This window comes from Bubalus bubalis, chromosome 12 (genome assembly GCF_019923935.1).
Source record: "Bubalus bubalis isolate 160015118507 breed Murrah chromosome 12, NDDB_SH_1, whole genome shotgun sequence".
Classification (NCBI taxonomy): Eukaryota; Metazoa; Chordata; class Mammalia; order Artiodactyla; family Bovidae; genus Bubalus; species Bubalus bubalis.
This window is the reverse complement of record NC_059168.1, coordinates 78,323,221-78,345,680: the sequence shown is the minus strand read 5'-3', so window position 1 is coordinate 78,345,680 and position 22,460 is coordinate 78,323,221. Positions and strand designations below refer to the sequence as shown.

The window sequence follows — 22,460 nt, the reverse complement described above, 5'->3', positions numbered from 1 at the left end:
GCTTAGTTATTGTGGTGCATGGGCTCAGTTGCCCTGCAGCTTGTGGAATCTTCCCCAGCTGGGGATCAAACCCGTGTCCCCTGCATTGGCAGGCACTTTCTTAACCCCTGGACCACCAGGGAAGTCCTGTCTTCGCACTGCTGAAAACTGGAGTTTCTGCTTTCAAATCCTACTTCGAGACCAAATCACCCAGATATTACATTTTTAGAACCTGAGAAGGCATGTTTGGGAGGATGGAGTACTTCCAGTTTTCAACAACAGAGAAGCTCAAGAGGCAGAGGTTATCCATCATCCATCATTGTGGATGTTCTGGTGATCCATCACTATGTAACCATCCCCTCAAATCTTAGTGGCTTTAAACAATGATGATCATTTTATTATTATCTCTCGCAGTTCTCAGGGTCAGCCAGGCTCAGCTGGGTGTTTCTCATTCAGGGTCCTTCATGAAGGTGCAGTCAGATGGTCTAGAGTCATCTGGCATGTCTCCTAACTCACATGGTTGGTGGCTGGTGCTGGGGGCCAGCTAGCACTTAGTAGGAGCTATGGACCAGAACACCTTATATGTGGCCTCTCCGTGCGGCCTGGACTTTCTCACAGCATGGTGCCTGGATTCCAATAGCAAGAGTCCCTGGAAGATAAAAAGGAAGCACATGGCATCTTTGCAACCTAACTGTGGAAATCATCTCAATGTTACTTCTGCAGTGACTTCCACATTAAGGTAGTCACAGAGTGAGTCCCAGAGTGTCAAGAGAAGTATGTCCCAATAGGATATAACATGGATGCCATCTTTGAAAATTATAGTCTGCCGTATGGCAGGGTTTCCTGGAAGAACTTTCCATTTGAAGGAAAAAGGTGACGAATGGCAAATTGAAGCTCTAACAAGGACTTCTCCCTGTAGTCACGTCTGACGATAGCGCCTCCAGGGAACCGGCCACCAGAGACATGGTTGGCAGCAAGATTTACGGCTCTGCCAAGGCTGTCATTGAAATAAATAGGATTAGGGCTGCAGTGACTTCATCAGCCAGACTGTTCTAATAACATGTAATTTGCAGCCATTCTGTGACCAGCAAAGCTGCTGGGGCATGTGAGTGGGGATGCCTGGTCACCCCCTGGGATGAGTCCATTTGCTGGAAATCTGGCAGGGTCAAATCCTTGACCCTGTCCCAGGAGACAGATCTTCAACCCTCCCCTGACTAGCTTTTCTTGTGCGCACAAATGCTGGAGGTGATTTAGCCTTTGAAGTTCCTGAGTCACCCAGAGCCCCAGGAGATGTCCTCTATCTTCCCCCAGCTGCTCTTTCTGAGGTCTCAGTCCCAAGACTGGGAGCTTTGGAAATCCAGTCAAACCAGCTGAGAGTTTTCCCATCAGAGAGCACATGTTCTGGGGTTTGGCTCCCAGGGGATATATGTCCAGCCTCCAGGCAACATCAGCATCCATCCTCCATCCAGTCTGTTGGCCCTGCCAAGGGGTGGCTCCTGAGATGTGGAGCACAAGATGGAAAGACCACTACCCACACCAGTCCCATCCATTCCCCAGCCTCCCTGACCCAGCTGGCAGCTGGCTTCCTTCTGGTCTCTCCCCTCCAGCTCCCTGGTCCTGCTGCAGGAAGCACAGCCTCCTCTTCACCCAGCATCCAAGGCCTTGGGCAAACCAACCTGATATTGGTCTAGGCCCTGAACAGTGAGTCGCAGGGCTGGCCTTCTCAAAGGGTAGCAGAGCAGCACGTGCCTTCATCACATCCTTGAGGCTCACACTCTTTTCTTGTTAGTCCTTTCTGTTCACAGGGGCTGTGAATGATGCTGCAAGTGAACAGAGGGGCCAAGGAAGGGGGCAGGGCTCTGGTCTCCAGTGAGGGGGCAGGTGGGCTGTTGCTGCCAGCCTGGGATGTGACGTCACTGCCCCTGGGTTGCCTCTCTGGCCCCTTGCAGAAGTTCATACCGCTGTGGGCCCTCATGATCCCACAGCTTGGGTGCCTGTGTGTGCTCAGTAGCTAAGTCGTGTCCAACTCTTTGTGACTGTAGCCCACCAGGCTCCTCTGTCCATGGAATTTCCCAGGAAGAATATTGGAGTGGGTTGCCATGCCCTCCTCCAGGGGATCTTCCTGACCCAGGGATCAAACCCACATCTCCTGCATTGGCAGGCGTGTTCTTTACCACTGAGCCACCAGGGAAGCCTGACCCCACAGGGGAGTTCCCTTATTGAATGAATTGCCCTTGATCTCAGCTCCTCACCTGGGAATGCTCAGTACAGAGCGGCAATAAAATCCATAAGTTTCCTAAAATCCTGGTAAACGACACCACCTAGATTATAGAGATCTAGAGAAAAGTTAATAACAATCACCATTTCCTGAGCCTCTACTATGTTCCAAGCACAACACCAATGCCCTATTCTCAGAATGTATCCTTATAATGACCCACTTTACAGATGAGACAACTGAGACTCAGCAAGTTAAACAGATTTCCCATTGTGTCATGCCAGCAAATGTTGGACCCCACTGCATGAATCCAGAGCTGTGCGTTTGCACACTCTTCAGGAGAAGTTGTAAAGTGGTTCTGACATTTCGTAGGCCTTGGCAAGCGGCCCCTGAGTCCATGGAATAACCCAATCAGGAGCCTCCCATTTCATCCTTGGTCTGCTTTGTTCACAACAGAACCAGAACCAATGAGTCTGGACACGAGGAGGACAGTAAGAGTGGTAGGCAGGCTGGGGCTGGTCTGGGGATTGGCTGCCCCATCATGGGGCCCAGCTGAGGCTGTTATGGAGGGAAGCAGATCTTAGATGCTAAAGGTCCAAAAATAGAGGGGATTCCTGAAGATGATTCCACAGGCTTGGAGTGCTGCTGGCTATTTTGCATCTTAACCATTACCCAGAAGAAGGTCCCTCCTCGTAACTGCTCCCGATGTAGCTCCTTACCCTCCCCTTCCCCCATAAAATACTTTCAAAGGAAGGTGCATGGACTTTAGTTTCCAGTATCTGATCGGCCCACTTATGAGCTGTGTGACTTCAGAAAAGTCACTCAGCATCTCTGAGCCTTGGCTTCTTCCTCTGTGACTGTGGATAATCACACCTCATCTGTCTGTTGTTGGGAATATTTGAGGTCTCAGTTGTGAAGCGCTCAGTACCCGGCACGTGGGAGGCATGATGATGCTGGCATTATGGTCCTGGATTCCTCAGAGGGCAGGACACTGGACAGGTTGGTCAAGTCCAAGTCAGAGTGTAGACAATCCTGTACAATCATCAAAATTTCCAATGGGACCTTGGATGGGGCTGGTGGCTCAGACGGTAGAGAATCCACCTGCCAATGCAGGAGACCTGAGTTCAATCTCTGCGTTGGGAAGCTCCTCTAGAGAAAGGAATGGCTACCCACTCCATTATTTTTGCCTGGAGAATTCCATGGACAGAGGAGCCTGGTGGACTACAGTCCATGGGGCTGCAAAGATTTGGACAGGATTGAATGATTAACACAGACACGCAGATACACACACACAGTGATAAGGCCCCCAGGCTGGCTGGTGCACAGAACGGCCTTCCCCAGACAGCAGGGAAAAGCCACCAGGGGATGAGAGGAGATCCCCAAGGAGGTTTGGTTCAGCATAGAGGAAATAAGAAATGGCTTTGTCCTGGGCCTCCGTCAGAACGGGCCAGAACAGGAATTTGAACCCCAAACTCTTTACCCCTTTCCCATGCCCCAGCCAGAGAAGAAGGAAAAAGTAAGCGGGCCCAATGGAGCCAGACCTCTTTTTGTTGGGAACCCAACCCAACAGAGTTCTGTGTGAGAACTGAAGAGAGCGCCCTGCCCTCACCCAGGGAGCCTGACAGGGGCTGGGAGCCCCGGACAGGAAAGGCAGGTTTCCTGCTGGCCTCAGGCTCTAGAGAGGCCAGGCCAGACCAAGAATTTCCGGCAGAACAGACCCACTTGTTGCTGCCGCTGCCAGGGCTGCCACCCTTAGACATGAGCGCCCAGGACCCCGGCCCCACAGTCACAGTCCCTGATGCATCAAAATGTGGGAAACAGCCTTCTTCCCAAAATCTGGAAGGAGGAGAGGACAGGGCCTGCTGGATCCAGGGTTCTCTAAGCACACAGCCTTTGCAGGTCTTACTCCTCTCTGATGCCCGGTGCTTCTCCAAGTGGACCCAAGAGTGGTCCCTGGGAGGGGCAATGGAACAGTCCATGTCCACTCACGGGAACAAGGGGATTCCCGTGAGCCTTCTCCACCAACAAATACAGTCTTGGAAGACCCACTAGGGAGGGATAGGTGACAGAAATGGCTGCTCTGGGCCCTTTGAGGCCTGCCTTGCCCAGAAGTGTCCCTCAGAGGCCACCCTGGGGTTCGGTCCCAGATCCCGTCCCCAGACCCACCTCCCCACCCTTGAGGCCCAGCAGAGGGTAAAGGCCACGTTCCCACGCCGCTCCTCCTGGAGCCGGGCCAGGGCCCAGTCAGTGCCTTTCAGAGCCGCGCCAGCTCAGAGCCCCAAGCACCTCAGGGTTTGGTCTGAAGGGAATCAGTCAGCTTCAGTTACCTGCTGGCAGAACCCACAATCAATGCCTCTTTATTTCCTGAAAAGTTCCACGCTCACAGCCACAGGCCCAGGATAGACTTGCAGTCTCTTCCCATCCAGGTAAACCCCTGGGCTCCTGATAGAAATGGAGAGTGGTTCCCACACACATACGCACACACACCTCCGGCAGCAATGAACTGAATCTCAGGCCCTTGACCACGGTTGCTGAGGGGGGGTGGGGGTGTAGGGGGAGGCGGGGATGGGCGCTGGAATGACCTGAGGACCTGAATTCGTTTATTCATTCAACAGTTACAAGTGTGCCTGAATATCAGGGCGCTGTGGTTGCCTTAGGGCATGGCAACCATCCACACAAACCCTGAGAGCCCTGGGAGCTGACAGTGAGGTGAGGTCTCTGCAACAAGAGGACTGGATGAAGTGGTCCTGAGGGACCCTCCAGGCTAGCCGTGTGTAGTCCTTGGTCACTACGTCCTGGTCTCTGCTTGCTGTTCAGTCACTGTCATGTCCAACTCTTGGAGACCCCATGGACTGCAGCACACCAGGCTTGCTTGCCCTCCACCATTTCCTGGAGCTTGCTCAAATTCATGTCCATTGAGTCGGTGATGCCATCCAACCATCTAGTCCTCTGTCACCCCCTTCTCCTTCTGCCTTCAATCTTTCCCAGCATCAGGGTCTTTCCTAACGAGTCAGTTCTTCTCATCAGGTGCTAAAATATTGGAGCTTCAGCTTCAGCATCAGTCCTTCCAATGAATATTCAGTAATAACTCCCTTTATGATTGACTGGTTTGATCTCCTTGCAGTCCCAGGACTCTCAAAAGTCTTCTCCAACACCACAGTTTGAAAACATCAGTTCTTTTGGGCTCAGCTTTCTTTATGGTCCAACTCTCACATCCATACATGATTACTGGAAAAACCATAGCTTTGACTAGATGGAATTTGTCGGCAAAGTAATGTCTCTGCTTTTTACTATGCTGTCTAGGTTTAATCATAGTTTTTCTTCCAAGGAGCAAGCATCTTTTAATTTCATGGTTATAGTCACCATCTGCAGTGATTGTGGAGTCCAAGAAAATAAAATCTGTTCATTGTTTCCCCATCTATTTGCCATGAAGTGATGGGACTGGATGCCATGATCTTAGTTTTTTGCATGTTGAGTTCTAAGCCAGCTTTTTCACTTTCCTGTTTCACCTTCATCTAGAGGCTCTTTAGTCCCTCTTTGCTTTCTGCCATAAGGGTGGTGTTATATGCATATCTGAGATTACCCATATGTCTCTGCTAGGAAGAGCCTCAACACCGGGGCTGATTAGGAAGAGAGATTTTAGGTAGCCTTGGCCATTCTGGCTGTCTCGGGGGCAGTGCCCATATGCCATTGGTCCATTCACAGGCAGGAGAGGTCATGACTGACAAGATTAGACCCAAAGTTGCCCCTGAGGACATGCTCTAGGGCCACTGATCCAGGCCCTCATGTGGTCGTTTGGCTGGAAGAACCTGACAGTCAAAGATGAGTAGCTCTCCAGGCCCCAGCCCTTCCCCCAGGGACCCCTTACCTACCATGACCAGGTCAAGGAAGGACTTGTTCTCTGGCCTCCCATCAGCCATGTCCCTGGAGGCAGACACAGGAGCGCTGGAGCTCTTTGGAAGTGTCTGGATGAAATTTTCCAACAGAAAAACCAGCAAGGCCTCAGCCAGTGGGGCTAAGAGCAGCTGGTCAAGGCTCTCCGATCAGAGCCAATTCAAAGAAGAGCCTCCATGAGAAACTGGCCAGCGTCCTAGAGATTGGGCACTCTGGTCTCCTGGCAGTTGTACATGTGACCCCTCACCTGCCACAGCCCCCAGCCCTCCACAGGTGGCTCCTGGGAAGCCAAGCTCCTCCACAGCCAAGTGGGGGAAACAGGGTGGGGTCCAAGGGGCACCAGGTCCTCTGGCACAGGAGGGCCAAAGGCCCCTCAAGAACGAGAGAGCAGAGCCAGAGGCTGTCAGGGTGTAGCCAAGACTGGATGTGCCCTTCCCAGAGGGACCCGCTGTGGGCCAGCTCAGGAGGTCTCCAAAAACCTGTATAGGGTCTCTGGGGGAGCTGGGCCCAGCAGGGACCGAGCCCTGCCCTCTAGGTACAAGCACCTGTCAGACCCTGGCAAACGGCTGAGCTTGTCAGAGCCTAAAAATCAAGTGAGTCAGGGAGATAAGACATGCACTGGCCAGTAAACGCACGGCCTCGTGAATCACTCCACTTCCAGGCAGTAGACTGCCACCTCCGTTTCCGCCTACATGACACACAGGTAGAGGCCCCGCTACAGACTGCTAGGACTCTTCCAGAGGTGTGGTGTGAGATCTGGGGATATGACCTTACTGGCAAGGATGGGGCAGGGAGCAAGGAGCACCCAGGACACCGAGGCAGCCTGGGTAGAGGTTCCAGTGCTGTCCTGTGCCTGCCCTGTGACCTGGACAACTTCAGCTCATCCAGGAAATGGGCTTGTAGTGCCTGTCCTTCTCTGAGCAAATATCAGGTAAACCAAGGGAAGCACATCTGTTGAGTGACTAGCAGGCTGCTGTGTACATGTACACATGTGAGCATGCGTGCGCACACACACACACACACACACACAGGAGGAACTGCCCCTCCTGTGGTTGGTGTTTTATTACCTGGCCCAGCAGTCCATTTCTCTATAACAGGCACAGTCACTCAGGGCCGTAGTCACTGTTAGGCACTAAACTGTGTCTCCTAAAATTGGTGTGTTGAAGGCCTAACCCCCAGCTCCTCCAGGTGTGACTGTTTTGGGAGATAGAGTCTTTAAAGAAGTGATTAAGGGGACTTCCCTGGTGGTCCAGTGGTTAAGACTCTGCACTTTCAGGGCAGGGGATGAGGGTTCAATCCCTGGTCAAGGAACTAGGGTCCTGCATGCTGGGCCACACGGCCAAAATGAAAAAACAAACCAACAAAAAACAAAATCAAGAAAGAAAAATAAAGAGGTTGTTACGGTGACATGAGGTCATGTAAGCCCTAGTACAATCTGACTGGTGCCCTTGTAAGAAGAGGGAGAGACACCAGGAAAGGCCATGCAAGGATGCAGTGAGAAGGTGGCCATCTGTAGGCCAAGGAGCAACCAACCCTCCGGACACCTTGATCTTGAACTTACAGCCTCCAGAACTGTGAGAAGATAATTTTTTTAATTTATTTTTGGCTACACTGGGTCTTCATTGCTGTGCGCCAGCTCTCTCTAGTTGCAGTGAGCAGGGACTGCTCTTCATTGCGGTGCTGGGCTTCTCACTGCAGTGGCTTCTCTTGCTGCAGAGCGTGGGCGCCAGAGTGCAGGCTTCAGGAGTTGTGGTGTGTGGGTTCAGTAGTTGTGGTGCATGGGTTTGGTTGCCCTGAGGCAGGTGGAATCTTAGTTCCCAGACCAGGGATCCAACCCATGTCTTCTGCTTTGGCAGGCGGATTCTTAAGTGGACCACCAGGGAAGTCCGTTACATTTTTTTATCTCAGTTCCCAGTCTGTGATGCTTTGTTACATTGGCCCCAGGACACTGATACTCTTACTCACCAGGCTCACCCACAGGCAGTCATGGCAAGTCCTGGTTAGCTCCTCTCAAGGCCTCCTCTCAGGTGGTATTTCCCTGGACTTGCCCTGCCCGCCCTCACATCTGGGGGTGGGGGCGGTGGGGAGGGTCGCCCTCATTGTCTCCTGTAGGGCGGCTCATTCCCGGCCAGACCAACAGCCCTCTCAAGCATCCCTGGGACTCGAGCTTCTCTCTGGGCAGCAGGCTGACAGCTGGGCCTGCTCCTGCCCAGAAGGGCTTGGTTAGCCCCTCAGCAGGGACCTGGAGCCAAGTGTGGGCACCCCTCATCTGTACCACTTCTCGTCCTCAGCCCACCTAGTCCTCTTCTTTCTCCTGGTTCCCGGCCAGACTGAGAACCCCTTCAGAAAGGCTCAGCGGGTGTTCCTGGAGGTTGGCCTCTCAACATTCTTCCATTCTTCCAGCTAGCATTTCCATCCCTTGTCTAGCTGACCTGGGCATTCAGGAGGACCCAACAAAGGAGAGTTGGGAACAGTTAGCGTCTCAAGAGTACAGGTGTGCGAGCCCATCTGCCCGCCGGCCTGGGCCCTGGGTCAGGTCTCCGTCAGCTCGCCCTTCAGCCCCAACAGGCGGGAAATAACAGTGCCTTCTCAACATGACCCCTGACTCGCTGACCTCTGATTCTGCAGCCACTGAGGTGGCCACTCTGCTAGGAGGGCCCTAGCCTGAGGTCAAGCGGCTCACCACCGCTGGTGAGGAGCAGAGGTCAGAGCTCCGGGGGCTACTCTGGCCATCAAAGGTCACGACCAGAGGTCATGAGAGAAGGCGGACAAGCTTCTCTTGTCCAGAGCCACGGTGTCCAGAACTAAATTAACATCGGGCCCTTTTGTAGCCACCTCTAGGATAGAAAGGGTCTGCTTTCTCTCCTCAGCTCCAGAGGACGCTGTCGGCCCTCCCATCTCAGAAGGAACTTCCTTTGAACCCAGAGACCTTCTGACTCTGCCTTAGCTGGTCTTGGTCATGCCGGCTGTCCTCAGGGAAGCAATGGGCGAAGGGCTGGTCATTCTGGCCAGGTTTGAGTGAAGGCTTTCATTCCTTGGACGGACACTTGCCCTGATATGTCCACTCGTTCATTGTTTATATGTCCACTTGTTTGTATGTCCATTTGTTTATTCATCGGGAGAAGGAAATGGCAGCCCACTCCAATATTCTTGCCTGGAAAATTCCATGGATGGCAGAACCTGGTAGGCTACTGTCCATGGGGTCGCAAAGAGTCGGACACAACTGAGCGACTTCACTTCACTTCATTTATTCATAAGAAACTACAGAGCATCTCTGTCTGAGCCAGCCTCTGTGCTAGGCTCTGGCCCAGGGTGGGTGGGAAAACCGTGGAAGGGCCCCTTGTTTGTGCAGGGACTCATGACTAACGTGAGGGATGAAGGAGCCCTTTCTCTGGAGGCAAGTGGGTGCCTGACAGTGAAGGAGACACACATGCACCCCAATAAAACTCTTCTGAGAAGCTCTTTGTGACTGGGCTGTTTGTCTTCAGAGCAGGTCTGGGGCCAGGACCCAGCCGCATACCTTGTTATCTTTGTGTTCCCAGGTCCACCACGTGGGAGTGGTTGTTCTAGGCTGTGCTGGAGTGGGGTGTGAAGAGGGGTGAGCATTCAACACAATGACCTCACGCCTCTTGCCCACCCCCAGGTGGCCCCCCTCGCCATCGAAATTGCTGGTGTCTCTTGAGTGCGGAACACGCCAAGGGCTGGCGGTGGCGGGACAGACCTCTCTGCGGGTGAGGCCAAGATCATCAGGGGCCTCGGGCCATCTCATGCTCTTGCTCTGACCCAAGCCCTGGTGCCCAAGAGCCATGTATCCTAATTCTCAGCCTCTGTGCCTGACTGATCTCTTTCAATGATAGAATTCTCCAGTGGGCTCCCAACAAGAGTTCTCTCTCTAGCCCCTGGCCTTTCCATTCCACCTTCTTCTCTGTCTTCTAAGGCCACGTGTTCTTCACCTCATCATGTAGTTTCCTATTACACAGAGAAAATAGAAAATACTGGAAGGAACCCATTTTCCCTCCACCAAAACTTTTAGGCCCCTGGCATCTGTACCCATGGACTGGCCCACCATCCCAACGTCTATCTAAATCCAACTCTGTCTTGAGCTCTAGATCCCATTCCTCTTGCCTTCTCAGGGTCTCTGCCCATGAAATGTCTTATTATCTTCCCTTCTTTATTATAATTTCCCCCCTCTCCATGGGATCTTTCCCATAGCATACATAAATTCTCTAGGAGATCTCATCTCTTAAAAAAAAAATGATAAAAATGAACTTACATACAAAACAGAAATAGACCCACAGAAAGCAAATGTATTTTTGTCAAAGGAGAAAGTGGGGCAGGCAGGGAGAGATAAATAAGGGGTTGGGGATTAACGTATACACACTACTACAAAATAGAAGGCTTCTCCCATGGCTCACTGGATAAAGAATCCACCTGGACATGGATTCAATCCCTGTGTCAGGAAGATCCCCTGAAGGAGGAAATGGCAACCCACTCCAGTGTTCTCGCCTGAAAAAAAGCCCATGGACAGAGAAGCCAGGCAGGGTACAGTCTATAGGGTCGCAAGGAGTCAGACACAACTGAGTGACTGAGCACACACACATATAAAATAGATAAAGGACAAGGACCTAATGTATAGCACAGAGTATCATACTCAATATTCTGTAACTACCTATAAGGGAAAAGAATCTGAAAAATAATACATATATGTATAACTGAATCATTTGCTGTACATACTGTACTCCTGATATAACTGAATCATTTGCTGTACACACTGTACTCCTGATATAACTGAATCATTTGCTGTACACCTGAAACTAATGCAACATTGTAAATCAACTATGCTCCCATAAAAAAATATAATAAAAATAAAAGAAAAGCAAATCAGACAAAAAATTTCTGCCTTGATGCCCCTCTCCCTCCAGCAGCTATTGCTCCCACAGGCCTTCATGGCAGAATTTCCTTAAGAAGCTCTCTCTATCTGATGCTCTCACCTCTTCACTCCCATTTTCTCCACACCCAGCCCCGTTGGCGTCCCATTACTACTGCTCCATTAAAACCACTCTTGTCTGTCAAGGTCCCTCTAGCGACCTCCATGTTGTTGAAGCCAGTGGTCACTCTCTGCCCGGTTGCTGGATCTACCAGTAGCAGTGGGATGACTGGCTGCATCTCTTCGTTGAAATGTTCTCTTCTCTTGGCTTCAGCGAAAATCAGCTCCCTGCTTTTCTCCTTTCTCTCTCTCTCTGCCCATCACAGGCTCCTCTGTTGGTTTTAATCAACCTCTACATGTTGTTGTGTGTCAGGGCTGGTTCTAGACTTTCTCCTCTCCTCCGGACACTACCTAGATGATCTCCTCGAGGCTTTAAAACCATTCATATGCTGATGCCTCCTACACCTGCATCACCTACTCCGACCTTTCCACTGCACTATAGGCTCACATCTGCTTGTCATCTCCGTTTGGATATCTACCAGGCATTTCAAAATTAACATAGGCAAGCCAAAACTTCTGCTTTCTGTCCCCACCCCAATCTGGTTTTCCCCATCTTGGTAACTGGCACCAGTGTGTGACTCGTGTGTGTGAGGACATGGGGTAGGCGTGGGTGTGTGCCTGTGACCAGAATGGAGGTGATATGTGTGCCTGTGTGTGTGCTGAGCAAGTGCGTGCACAGGGGAGCAGAAAGGCAGGCTCTCCAGGCAGAAGGACCAGTTCAAGGGCAAGTCCCTGCAAGGCTGGCAGGAGTGTCCCTGATTTCGCCTCGACACCCAGGCACGTGGGTGGAAGGAGGACCCAGCTGTACCCTCTGCATGTGGTGGCTGAGGTCTCATGGTGTTGTCTTGGGCAGAACTTCTTTCATCTACGTGGCTCAGTGTTATTTCTTCAGCCACAGAGGTCTAAGCCCTTTGATTTTTGCCTCCCCAATGCCTAGTCCAGGCCCTGGCACATTGTCAGAACCCAGCGGTCATTAAAAGAATAAATGAAGAAATGAATGATCTGGATCCAGGCGATGGCCTCCAAGTCACCCAGGGGCTTGGTGAAGACAGCCCTTCTCCAGGTGGGCAGGTCAGAGGCTCTGCAGGTGCTGTTTTCAGAACCAGCCTTCATTGTGCTCTCACGCCCTCTGGCTCTTTGTAGGTTCAGGTGTCCCTACCTGAGACAAGCTTTCTACCTCCCCTGAACCTGCTCACAATCTGTTAGGTCTCAGCTTAGACCTGGCTTCCCTAGGAAGCCTGTTCAGCACATTCTCACACACACTCTGGGTGGGCGCGTCTTCAAGGTGAGCCCAAGGAGCAGTCTTGGCATTTATGGACGTGCTTATCACATTGCAATTTAAATGCCTATTTCTCTCCATCTTGCCACCATGTTTGGGCCTCCAGGGTTGGGACCATATCAGATTCGGTTTTGGTTTTATCACCACTGCCTGGTCTCTGTTTGTTCATTTATTCATCAGTGATGTATTGAGCATCCTCTAGTGTGTCAAGCACTGTTTCAGATGCAGGAGCTATGGCAGTAAATGTGAGAGAGAAGTTCCTTGCCCTCCTGGAGCTTCCATCTTAGTCAGGGGAGAGACAACAAAACAAGTAAACAGATACTCAAAACAGATCATTTCAGTGATGATAAATGCTGTAAATAGAACATAGAGTGATGCAGTGAGAGAGCCTGGAGGGGTCAGAGAATGCTGCCTTAAGGAGGTGATGCTTGTGCTGAGGCAGGCAATGATCTCCGGGAGAACATTCCAAGAGGGAAAGAGCTAAGGAGCTCCCCCTAAGGTGGCCCTCTGTGCTGCTCCCCAAGTTTAAACGGTAGGATGAAAGCTGATGTAGAGGGGGTGGTGGGAGACGCAGGTAGGGGCCCTGTTGTGTACAGAACTGCAGGTGAAGAATCCAGATTTTATTACAATAACAAGAGGGAAGTGACACGATCTGAAGATGACTGTGGGTGTGATGGTAATCTGAATTGTAGGGGACAAGAGGATTGGGAGGCTCTAACAGCCCTGTGGGTGGGACTGTGACAGGGGTGGAGAAGAAGAGGATCAGGATATACTGAATGGAGTTCACAGGACTTGTGATGACTCTCACATGGTGAGGAAGAGAAAGCGGGAATCCAGGATGCCTTCTAGTCTTGAGAGATGGAGTCCAATGTGCCCCTGCGTCCTCACTCACCCAGTCCATCCCAGTGTGCACACAGCTCACACATCACACTCCCGCCCTACAGAGGGAGGAAGCTCCCTTGCTTGGGAGGACTCAACACATTTTTAATACAGACAAACCAGCACGAGGTAATATAATCTGAATGATAACATATCACATAATGGGAGGATTCAGACAGGTTTCTTGGAAGAGGAGAATTTGAGCCAAGTCTTGAACAAGGTCATGCACTGGTAAAAATGAGGAAAGGAGTTTGTTTCCTGATTTAAATTTTTTATTTTGTATTGGGGTATAGCCTATTAACAATGTTCTGAAAGTTTCAGGTGAATACTAAGGAACTCAGCCATATATATATATACATGTATCCATTCTCCTCCAAACTCCCCTCCCATTCAGGCTAACCCTAACTTTGAGCAGAATTCCCTGTGCTATCCCATAGAACCTTGTTGGTTATCCATTATAAATATAGCACTGAGTACCTGTCCATTCCAAATTCTCTAACTTTCCTTTCCCCTCATCCTTCCCTCAGCAACTGTTAAGTTCATTCTCTAAGTCTGTGAGTAAGGGTTTGTTGTTTTAAAGACACAATCAGGCTCTTTAAGCTACAAAAAAAGATGATGTATTGACCTATGGAACTGATACATCAGGGTGGGTGTGACTTCATACAGTCTTGGATCCAGAGTCTAGAATGATTCTAACAGAACTCTGTCTCTCTATTGTTTTCTCTCTTTTTGGCCAAGCCACGTGGCTTGGGGGATCTTGGTTCCCCAACCAGGGACTAAACCTGGGCTCTAGGCAGTGAGAGTGCAGAGTCCTAACTATTGAACCTCCAGGGTATTCCCTCTGTCTCTGTAGTTCCTAACTGGGCTCTCACCGCATGAGAGACTGTACTGACTTTAGCAATTCAAGTGGATAAAAATTGTCTCTCCCAAGAGCTCCAGACGAAAAAGACTTGGAGGAATTTAGCTGACATCTTCCAAGGTCACAGGGCCATTTCTGAACCAACCCTTGTAGTCAAGATATGGAGTTCTCTGATTGGCTAAGCCTGAGGCATGTTCCTACTTCTCTAGCAGGCCAAATCCCACCCAGACCACATGGAATGAGTTTCCCAAGGTAAAAAAGGGTTCTGTAATCAGAAGTGGAGGGTGGTTACTAAACAGGTGAATTAGCAGAGGTCAAATACCCCTTCCTTAAATACCAGCCCCTCCCTTGGCTATAGCCCTCCATATTTTTAACCATTTCCACATGATTTATCCAGTTTGCTTATCAGGAGATAATCTTGAGCCAGGTATGGTTATCAGCCTTGTTTTACTATAGACCAAGAGCACTTTCAGATATTGAAGTTGATTTTTTTGTTCTACTATCATAGAGGCTAGAGAATCACCTTGTAGTCCTTTGAGCCATCTTATCTAGAAGGACAAATGACCTTGGAGCTCTGGGGTAAACCTTTTTCAGAAGAAGGGAGTAGGAGTGGACGTGAGAGATCAGTTCTTGACATACTAAGGTTGAGGTGTCTTTGGGACACCCAAGTGGAACAGCCCAAGATCCAGTTGGGCATATGAAAGTGGAGCCTCCCCTTACCCTGGCCAGACACCCACTGCCTGGGTCTGAGCTTCTTTCCCCGCATGTTAAAGTGATCAGTCCAGGGGAACCCATTCCATTCATAGTGGGGCTGAGGCCCTGAACACAGGTAAGACATGAGGATGGGGTGGGGGAAAGTGCTGTAAAGAGATCCACCTGGGTTTGTCCCCTCTGTGCCAGGGAGAGTCCAGCCAAGAGGGCCTCTAGACCTGAATCCATCCCCAATCACTGCCCACTTCTCTCCTTGGTGCCTCAGCTGTCACTGCTAATACTGCAGGCATACGTAAGCTGGTCTCCAAAGACGGTCCCCAGTGATGCACACTTGCCAGCGTTCGTGCCCTGATGTAGTGCCCTCCCCACTGACTGTAGGCAGGCTGGTGATGTAACAGGAGGAAAAGGAGCAGGGCACAACTTTTGAAAGAATGACGTTGCCCAAGGACACAACATAAATCGACTAGAACCAAATGGGACCAAGATGGCAGACAAGACTTGACCTTGATCCTCAATCAGCAAGTGAAATGATACACCCAGAGGTGCCACGACAGTTCCAAGGCACTGTTAAAAGACCAAGGAGTGGGTGGTGGCCCAAATCCTGGAAATCGCTGCCCCTTCCCCAAAATAGTTGAAATAATCCTCCCACTCATTAGCTTATGAAATTACCCAGCCTATAAAAACTAACCACGCCACATTTCACGGCCGCACTTGCCCTCTGCGATGGCCCACGCTCTGTCTGTGGAGTGTGCTTCTCTCTGAATCTGAATAGGTAAAAAATCCACTTCTTACCTATCACTTTGTCTCTCACTGAATTCTTTCTGTGATGAGATGTTAAGAACCTGAACTTTATTAAGCTCTGAAACCAGGTACCATGGGTTTTGGCTGGATTCGAGTCCTAGCCACATGAGTTCAAGTCCCAGGCAGGGTTTTGGCTGGGTTCGAGTCCCAGCCACATGGGTTCAAGTCCCATTATGAAATAAATGGTTTCAGTGACATACACTACTCAACAGAATGTGGCAGAAGCGATTCCATGCAAATTTCAGCTTTAGCCTTTACGAGGAACGGCAGGTTCTACAAGGAATGGTAGGTTCTACTTCCTCTTTCTTGGAAGTTTAGCTTTTGAGATCCTTGAGTCACTGTGTAAGATGTCTGGCTACCCTGCCAAAGGGCCCATGTGGAGAGACCACATGGAGAAGAAGAGAGGACTGGCTGACCCAGCATCTTCGTCAGCCTCTAGACGCCTCCAGCCCCTACCTCTACCTAAATGCCCTGCATGAGAGATCACCAAACAAGACCAGCAGCTGAACCCAGTCAACTACAGAACCAGAAGAAATAATAAAGCAGTGGTTGTTTTCAAGCCCCTGATTTTGGGGGCGGTTTGTTATGCAGTGACAGACAATGAAAAATAATCTCCCTGCTGGAGAAATTGGCTGGTATTCCTGTCTCGTGCTGCCTTCTTCCCAGCCCCCGAGACCTAACATGGTTAAGTCAGGACCACGTGAATCATCATGTTACTGACCATTCTGAGCAGGCTGGCTAGTTTTTGGAACAAGTACAGGAAGGGGTTGCACATGCTGTCAGATTCCAGCACCGAGCTTCCAAACGAATCACAAAACCCAGTTCCCACAGGGTTGGAGACCAAAGCAGGGGGACTGGCTGGCTCCTCAGCTCTACCTCCATGTGCTGGCCCAGAGAAGCAGATGGCGAGTTCAGGTGCCATTCAGATGCCCTTGCACAGCTCTGAGATTGAAGGCTACGGTATAGTGGGATAGGATGGGGGAGCCACTTCCCATCCTGGCTCACAGGGAAGCAGGCCATCTGATTGTAGCTCTGCCATCTTGGTCCCACCTGGATCCACACTATATTCCCCATCACACCAGACCTGATTCCTCTCCTGCAGCCGCTGTGCTTCATCCTGGACTGTCTCCTTCCTGACTCCCGTCTTTTACAGGCCCAAACATCACCCTGCAACTGTAAGCACTTCTCAGTTCTGAGGAATCTTTCATTCTCTTTCCCCCAGATCTCCAGGATCATGGGTCATTGTCATAAGCAGCCGGTATTCACGGACATGTGTCGTGTGTGACTCTTGCCTCACTATCAGAGCATGAGCTTCTATGATAGACAGCAGGGACTATGGCTTCACTTTCCTTCTAAAACATTCATTAGTGAATTCATTCGATCATACATTCACTCAGCAATCCACCATGTGCCAGAATCTCTGTTTGGTGCCAGGACATAAAGTGAAGATGTATTTTTCCCTGCCTTGGAGTCGTACTTGGTACATTGTCCAGTTAGACAGTCAGATGTGGAAAGAGACAATTATTGCCATAATGTATATTATATATAGAGGCTTCCCTAGTGGCTCAGATGGTAAAGAATCACGGACAGAGGAGCTGGCAGGCGGCAATCCAAAGGGTCACAAAGAGTCAGACACGATTGAGCAACTAACACTTTTCACATCATATTAATACGATGATGGAATGGAGGTGTGTACACCATGCAGCAGAAACACAGGCAAGTCCCCAGGGCAGCCTTGCAAGAGATGAGTTCACCAGTGACTGTTGTATGCCAGGCTCTGTTCTAAGCTCTTCATTTATTTTTGTTTCCTTTTTCATTATTTTGAAGTGCTAAAAGTGTGAATTATTATTACTCTAGAATAGGTAAATATAGACAAATACAGAATTCAAAAGGTGTTAATGCCCCTTTGAGCCTTTCCAGAGAGCACACCTTTGTCCAGATTTTGTGCCTTCCAGATATACTACATTTTACACACAAGTCCATGTGCACACTCCCATGAGCACACACACAGTTTTTACATAAATGATCACACAATATTCGCCATCTCTGCTTTTTTTCCAAGTGAAAATCTTGAAACTCATTTCATATCACTGTAGATATACCTCATTCTTGGCTAATAACTGCACAGTGTCAGTATTCCATTATCTGAAGATACTAGAATTTCAGGTCAGTTCAGTCGCTCTGTCATGTCCGTCTCTTTGCAACCCCACAGACTGCTGCACGCCAGGCTTCCCTGTCCATCACCAACTCCCGGAGCTTACTCAAACTTGCATCCATCGAGTCATTGATGCCATCCAACCATCTCATCCTCTGTCGTTCCCTTCTCCTCCCACCTTCAATCTTTCCTAGCATCAGGGTCTTTTCAAATGAGTCAGTTCTTTGCATCAGGTGGCCAAAGTATTGGAGTTTCAGCTTTACTATAATTTAACCAATACCTATTAATGGCTATTCATGCTTATTCTAATTGTTCACAATTACAAATAATGCTACAATGAATAACCTTGTGCACGTATTATTTTGAATAAGTGTCGCATATTTACATAAATTCATAGAAGTGCAACTGCTGGGACAAGGCTAGCTACATTTAAAATGTTAATGCTCTCCATCTAACATTTAGTCCTTAAAAACACGTCACTAAGCTCTATAAAGCTTTTCTTCTCATCTCCTAATAGAACTCCCTTCTGCCACAACCAAAAGAGCCAGGTGGGCAGAGGAGAGGAGTAAAAAGACAGCCCTTCCTTTTAAAATGCTCCTCTTTTCCTTTATCTTTTAAACATAAATTTCATGTACAAATGCATACTATATATAAAGTATAAGCAAAACAATAATACAATAGCATTTAGTAATACAAATAGGAAATTTAAAGATATAAATATATAACAAAATTAAATATAAAATTCTACAGGAGAACACATGGTCCAAGAACCACATGCAGCCTCCTTGGGACTGCAGGGCAGAGTCTGCCCCAGAAGGGAGGGCAGGAAACCTGGCCAGGTTCCCCAGTCAGAGTACCAGGTGGTGCCTCACCTGCTGCAAGTTCAGCTTCATAAGCCAATCAGTGGCATTTTTGTCACCGCCTCCAGAAGGGCCTGATGGATGGGAGACCGGATTCAGCCCTTGGGGGAGGGGCTTCCCAGGGGACTGTGACCCCTGAAGGGTTAGGAGGGGCTAACCAGGCAGACCAGGAGTGAGGAGGTGCCCAGAGGAAGGGTCAGGCAGAGGTGGGAATCGGGAGGCATTCTGAGAACTGGTAAGGTTCAGAGCGGCTGCAGCTTGTGAGAATGGGTGGATGGGGGTGAAGGGAGGGCACCCGAGGCGCGGCCCTTTCTGATACATTTCATTCATCTTTCGCACAAAGTAACCAGAGTTTCACCTGTGACCAGGCAATCACAGGTGAGACTGAAAAATCGGTTTCCTGCACTCTCCTTGCAGCCCCACCCAGGGTTCAGACGTCCGAGACCCAGCCCCTCACTCCTCAGCCTGGTGACCCCAAAGGGCAGTCACCCTTGGAGACTTGGCATCAGACAGTCCCCACGGGGCCTTGCAGCAGCATCCGTGCCGAGTCGCCCTTGAGGGAGAAGGCTGACCAGCAGAAAAGCTCTGGGTGTGCCAGACCCCGCCCCACCGTGTGTGGGTGTGTGGGTGTGACTTACCCTTTCTCCACTGAGCCCTCAGAAACTTTCTCCGGGATTTACCATTCCTCCTTATCTCAGGTGGCCTTTCAGTGCCTTTGACCCTATAGCTGGGTGAGGTAGGAACAGAAAGGACAGGGGCTGGGGAAGAGGAATTTGCCCTCCACTGTGTCTTGAGCCTCCAGGCCTCCAGGGGAGAGGCTCTGCCTCCCTGAATTGCCACCAGCTGGGCCCAGACCCCGTCATCATCCTGGTACCCACAGCTGGCCTCCTGGTCACTGCCTCTGATCACATCCACAACTGAAATGTGGCTCCCTTCTGTGTCACTCTGCTGGGCCACTTTCACACAAAGGCACATTCTTTTCAATGACTGAAAAGGCCCTTCATCATCACAGCCTACCTGTCTGCCCTCATCTGTCCCCCTTCCCACCACCCTCTGGGCTCCAGGCACCGTGTCCCACAGCCATTCCCTGAAAGCACGGAGGCTCGTGCCTTAGTCCCTGTGGCTGCTGTAACCAACGACCACAGACTAGTGGCTCCCAACAACTCAGGTTGATCATCTTCCGGCTCTGGAAGTCCGAAATCCAAAGATGGGTCTTAAGGGGCTGAAATCGAGGTGCCAGCAGACCGATGTCCCTCCAGAGGCTCTAGGAAGGAACTCATTTCCTTACCTTTTCTGGCTTCAAAATGCCACCTGATTCCTTGATACGTGGCTCCTTCCTCCATCTTCAACACCAGCAAGGTAGCACCTTCAACTCTGGTCTATTTCTCTGTTGGACCTCTCCGACACTCCTGCTTCTGTCTGATAAAGGCCCTGATGATTGCATTAGGGCCAACCCCAGATAATCCAGGATAATCTCCCATCTCAAGAGTCTTAATTTAATTACATCTGCAAAGCCTCTTTTATTTACCATGTCAAGTAGCTCAGTCACATGTTCGGGGAATTAGAACATGGACATCTTGGATACCATGATTCTGAGCTTAGGCATGTGCCGGTGCCTCCACACTGGGATAGGCAGGATAATGGCTGATGGAGAGACCAGGCTAAGGCTCTGATCCAGGCCAGGCTCTGCTCATCAAGCTGTGTGCATGGGCCGGGGTTTGCATATTCCTAGAGAGCGACCTTGGTTTAATTCTCACAAAGGTACCATGTGCGCCAGCAAAGACCCTGCCTCCAACACCTGCCCCTGCCACCCATCCCTCCGTGTGGCCACAAGCTACTTGGGCCTGAGGACTCAGCTCAGTTGGGATATTTCCCTGACTCTCCCCTGTTCTCCACCCACACTCCCAGCTAAGTTAGCCACACCCTCTCTGGGTTCCCAATTGATCCTGTGCTTTCCACCTCCCAGCACCAACCTCGGGACACTGGGAGCGTCTGTCTGTCTGTGAGTCCGCCTGCGTGAAATCTGAGCCAGGGCCAGAGCCATCCTCCTCCCCAGGCCCGGCCATCTCTATTCCAGGGCAGAAGCCTCTCTGGGCTCTTCCAGCTCCTTCTTTCTTTGCCCTTCTCCGTGTGCAGCCTCAGGTAGGCCCCGTGAGGAGGCAGGAAGGAAGCAGAGATAGTCCTCACCTGAGAAGGGTTCCTAGCCCTGGGGAACCCCAGAGCAGACAGTAAGCAGGCTGAGGACCTGTGACCAGAGGTTGGGAAAGCAGAAAGTGTTCAGAGAAGGAAGTCCTTTGCTTTATAAAAACCCAGGATTGTTTTCTACTGTCGTAAACATCCCCAAGTCTGGAGAGCTTCATGCAGTCTCTTGATCCAACTTGGGGAGGGAAAAACTGCAGGGGACTGCCAGTCAGAGCCAGGAGACCAGATAGGGGGCTGGGGCTGCCACTCACAAGAGAGACAAGGAGCCCCCAAACAAGGAGGTGAGGCTAGTGGAAAGGGAATTGATGGAACTTGGGGACAGGAGGACTATGGGATGAATATGGGATGAAGGTGAAGATGACACAGAGTGGATGTCTGTGACTCCCAATATGGGTTTGGGAGGTAGGGAAAGGGTCCTTGTGAGAACACTAATAGAAAAGGCTACCCACTACATCTCCAGGCCAGGTGTCTAGGTTGGGAAAACCCAAAGCCTAAGACAAGGACTTGGGTTCAACTAATTTATTTGGACCATCATTCGGGAAAGGACCGATTACTGGCCTGGGGATCCACCAGAAAATGTGTGGAGCCTGTCTTAGGATTGTCCCAGTGGAGGATGAGAGTCAGGCATCTCTCCATGAACACGCTGACCCCCAGCGTTGACAGTGGTGCCTGAGACCATTAACCACCCTCCACTTCGGGCTGACACTGAGTTCTCTGTCACTTCCGAGAAAATCTTGGAGCAAAAAAGCAGAGACCAGCTGTGGCAGAATAGAAGGAACATGAGTAACATGCCAGGAAGTATTCAGCATCAGTTCAGTTGCTTAGTCATGGTCGACTCTTTGCAACCCCATGGACTGCAGCACACCAGGCCTCTCTGTCCATCACCAACTCCCAGAGTTTACCCAACTCATGTCCATTGAGTTGGTGATGCCATCCAACCATCTCATCCTCTATCGTCCCCTTCTCCTCCTGCCCTCAATCTTGCCCAGCATCAGGGTCTTTTCCAATGAGTCAACTCTTTGCATGAGGTGGCCAAAGTATTGGAGTTTCAGCTTCAGCATCAGTCCTTCCAATGAGTATTCAGGACTGATTTCCTTTAGGATGGACTGGTTGGATATGTTTGCAGTTCAAGGGACTCTCAAGAGTCTTCTCAACACCACAGTTCAAAAGCATCAATTCTTTGGCACTCAGCTTTCTTTATAGTCCAACTCTTCACATCCATACATGACTACTGGAAAAAGAGCATAGCTGTGCTGAAGCCAGGTGGGTGAGGTGGGTGGCCTGGCCCTGCAGAGCATCTGCTCCTTCCACTCACCTTCATCCCCTGTATCCCGCCCCCCCCAACTCACACCTGCTCTTCCTCTGAAGGGGCAGCATGGCCAGGGGCTCCTTGCCTCCTTAAACTGCAGGCCCAGCTGCTTTCAGGGAGAAACCTGTCAACTGGTCTCTGGTCCAGCACCTTGACGGCCTCTCTGAGTAGGCAAGAGGGGCCCAGGACACAGATTGGATGGAGAGAGAGGAGAGTGGGAAGGCCGGATGGCTCAGACCAGGACCTGAGAAGACTCTGGGGTGTTGCCTGGACCCCACGGCGACCTGAGGGCTTGGAGATGGGAGGGGGTGATGAAGCATCAAGCAGAAG

The 22,460-nt window shown here is 50.4% G+C and overlaps 1 long non-coding RNA gene across 1 annotated transcript; it reads right to left on the bottom strand.

The window, feature by feature from the left end:
- Window positions 1-350: 350 nt before the first annotated feature.
- On the bottom strand, window positions 351-20,509 carry LOC123328606. The gene is made up of 2 exons (XR_006543534.2): window positions 19,908-20,509; window positions 351-628 (listed from the first exon to the last, which is right to left on the bottom strand). It is a non-coding gene; the product is annotated as an uncharacterized LOC123328606 (long non-coding RNA).
- Between the last annotated feature and the right edge of the window lie 1,951 nt (window positions 20,510-22,460).